Source organism: Rhineura floridana, chromosome 10 (assembly GCF_030035675.1).
Source record: "Rhineura floridana isolate rRhiFlo1 chromosome 10, rRhiFlo1.hap2, whole genome shotgun sequence".
Classification (NCBI taxonomy): Eukaryota; Metazoa; Chordata; class Lepidosauria; order Squamata; family Rhineuridae; genus Rhineura; species Rhineura floridana.
The window spans coordinates 83,213,499-83,217,158 of record NC_084489.1 but is presented as its reverse complement, the minus strand read 5'-3'; the positions used below and the strand labels follow the sequence as shown (position 1 = coordinate 83,217,158).

The window sequence follows — 3,660 nt, the reverse complement described above, 5'->3', positions numbered from 1 at the left end:
TTATATACCGCCCTAAGCCCAAGGGCTCTCTGGGCGGTGTACATAATAATAAAACAATCAGAGAATATATAAATACAATAATACAATGGAATCAAACAAAAATAATCAAAATAGCAGCAAAATACATCAATAAATATTAATAGTACACATTAAAATGTACTATTTAAATGTAAAACGAAGAATGAGTGGCGACTCTCACCAACCCAGCCCAGCCCTCATCACCCAGTAGTAAACCAGGTGCATGTGTGCAGGGGGTGGTGGCTCACCTTGATCTGGTACATGCTCTCTGCTTCAGCCCGGCTCTTGGCAGCAATGTCTTCATACTGTGCTTTGACCTCAGCAATGATGCCATCCAAGTCCAGGCTGCGGTTGTTATCCATGGACAAGACCACAGAAGTGTCATTGATCTGAGACTGCATTACATGCAGCTCCTCATCATACAGCTGCCTCAGGATGTTGATCTCGTCAGTCAGGCATTCCAGACGGGACTCCAGCTCAATCTTGTTCATGTAGGCCTCATCCACATCCTTCTTCAAAAGGACAAAATCATTCTCCTTCTCAGTACGATGGTTGATTTCATCTTCATACTTAGTCTTGAATTCTTCTACAAGGCCTTGCATGTTGGCCAACTCAGCATCCAGCCTTGCTCTCTCCTGCCCCAAGCAGTCCAGCTGCCGGCACAGGTTGTTGATGTAGGCCTCAAACATACTGTCCATGTTGCTTCGGGTGGTTTTCTGATTCTGCAGGAGACTCCATTTGGTATCCAGCATTTTATTCTGCTGCTCTAGGAAGCGAACCTTGTCAATCAAGTTGGCGAACTTGTTGTTGAGAGTCTTGATCTCCTCTTTTTCTTTGGTCCTCACTTGCTGGATGGTGGGGTCGATCTCCAAGTTGAGCGGCGCCAGCAGGCTCTTGTTCACACTGACGGCCGTGATGCCCCCCCATGCCGCCGCCGACGGAGGACCCTCGGAAGCTGCTGGTGCTGCCGCCGCCTCCAAACCTGCTGCCCCCATAGCCGGAGGAGGCGTAAGAGGTGCTGACTCGAGAGGCGGTGACGGGGCCCGCCGTATAGGAGCGGCTACTGAAGGTGCGGACGGGACCTGAAGAAGTGGTTCGGAAGGAGGATTTCTTCATCATGTTACTTTAGGGGTTTTTTTTCGCCCTCTCTACGGGAGACAAGGCCCCTTCCAACTCTACTATTCTATGACTCTATGATTCTATGAACTCTGACCCTTTCTGAAAGCCCAGACCATTTCTGCTCTGTGAATGGCTTGCGTGGAATTTGTGCGTGGAACCCATCAGGCACTCCCATTCTCTTAATTCATTGTTAACATGGTTTTGCTACAGTTGGAAGGTCCCTAGAAGTGCACTTCATGCTTTGTATTTTTCAAACTGCCAATCAGTGTCATTTGCTACACAACTGGGAATGCACATGCAAAGCCCTTTGTGAGGGTGTTGTGACTCTTTTTTCTAGAGGCAATGTATCACTGGATCTGGCTGAGATCATTCCATTTGGCAAGTAACACAAACCTCCTTTGGAGAAAAGTCTTATTTTAGCTCACAACAGGTTTGCATGCTTTTTATGGCATGTGCTTAATAGTCTACGAGGTGTGTTCGTGTGTGTCGTCTCTGTTTGTGTGTTTTTCCCCACTGCCTATTGAAAGGTTACTGTGGTGTTGTTTTTTATCGACAGTATTTGTTTTACCACCCATTAATAGTAAGTTCTCTGGGCAATATACTTAAAAAATGGAATATAAAGGTAAGCACCAGTTAAAATAACAGAATTAAACTACAATGTGTTCAAGGTCTAAAAAGCACTTGACTATGTGCTTTTAAAAATCCAGGAAATTAAAAAGGTCTTCACCTGGTGCCCAAAAGACCATAAAGTAGACACAATAGGGGTGCCAACACTGAAAAGGCCTTCTCCTTAGTCGGTTTCACCTCATTTGGCAGGGAAAGCAACAGAAGGCCCTTTGAAGCTTATCTTTGGGTCTAGGCGGGTATATATGGGAGGAGGAAGCAGCCTTCAGGTAACCTAGCCTTAGTCCTTTTAGAGCAGGGGTGGGGAACCTCCGGCCCGCAGGCCAGATTCAGTCCAGCACAGGCGCTCAATTTGGCCCATGAGGCCATTATGTAACCCTGGGTGTGGGGAACCTTTTTTTTTTAACCGCAGGCTGTATTCCTATAGGGGCAACCTTTGGGAGGCGGAGGCAGATGCCCGTGGTGGGCAAGGCCAAGGGCAAAAGTGGGTGGAGCAACAAATGTAAACCTTGCCTTTATGCAGCAGGCCAGTTTCTACTCAGACACCCCTCTCCATCCTCCGTCCAGGCCATCGAGGGGCATTCTCAGAGTACAAGGCCACTGTCCAGCCAAAATACTGAAGGAGGGTTCAAAGCAGGACTGAAGAGGCTATGATGTGCCCTGGCTAGAGTCCTGAGGGCTGGTTAGTCCTGGAGGGCCACATTTGGGCCCCAGGACTGAGGTTCCCTACCCCTAGGACGGCCACTTTCTCTCTCCTTACTCCGGTATCCCAGAGAGTCCAGATGACATTGGCCCTCACCATCACACTCCCATCGTTTCCCTGCTCTGTCTTCTACAAATGCTCGTTGGTGGTAACTCTTCAGGTTCAGCCAATGTTACACGGCAATCTATGCCAGGGCCTTATAGGGGTGGGGGAAGGATTCCTTTGAGCCACTTTTCTCAGCAGACTGACCCAACACAACACTCCTAAACTTGCGTGTTTATCAGAATGCAACTCCCCGTCAGGTGATGCGGTTCTTCAGATTTTGCCGTGCCTTTCACACAAAAAAGAGGGGAAATACAGATTTTACCTAAAAGACGCATGCAAAATGTGCATCATATTGATGAATGCGTTGGAAAGTGTGCATTTTACGTCAAAAGGTGTGTGCGCCATGCAAACAGTGCACTTAAAAAATGTGTGCCATGCAAACAGTGTGAAGGCAAAAGGCATGCAAAATGCACAGGACAAAGTGGCATGCAAAGGACAGGACAGCCTGGATGGAGTGCCAGAATTAGCTGCTGCTCAACTCACCCCTGTTGCATGACACAATTCTAAAATCGGCCATGCCTCTTCAAGGATATCCGTGCTCATCCAGTTTGAAAATCTTGCTAAAATCTGCCATCTGTGGGTGAACATCACTGGGCGCTTTCAAGTATGCTTGCTAGGGTAGTACAAGAAATGAAGTGCTTTGGATTCTGCTACATTTTGGATTCTGCTAGATTTTGCTTTCATCGGTTATAGAGGACCCACCTTCCTCTTCCTCTTTTTATTTATTTATTATTACCTGTAGATCCCACCTTTTCTCCAAGGAGCTCAGAGTGGCGTACGTGGCTCTCCCTCTCCCCAGTTTGGCCTCACCCCAACCCTGGGAATAGGGATATAAGGAGGAAATGGCCTCCATCCCAGCCTATGTTTGTTGCAATCAGCACTGTTTACATTCCATTACAGTTCAGCTTCTCCTAAAACCTATGTTGTTTATCCACTATGGCCAAAACATAATTAATAATGGGTTGTAGTCAACTAACTCTTATTCAGAGTAGACCCATTGAAATGAATAAGCATGAGTAACTTGGGGCTATTCATTTCAGTGGGTCTACCCTGGGAAGGGATGTGCTGGAATTCCACCCAAATTGGATTTT

At 47.0% G+C, this 3,660-nt stretch overlaps 1 pseudogene; it reads right to left on the bottom strand.

Annotated features, from left to right (window-relative positions):
- Positions 1–218: 218 nt before the first annotated feature.
- Positions 219–1,152, bottom strand: LOC133364831 (keratin, type II cytoskeletal 8-like; annotated as a pseudogene).
- Between the last annotated feature and the right edge of the window lie 2,508 nt (positions 1,153–3,660).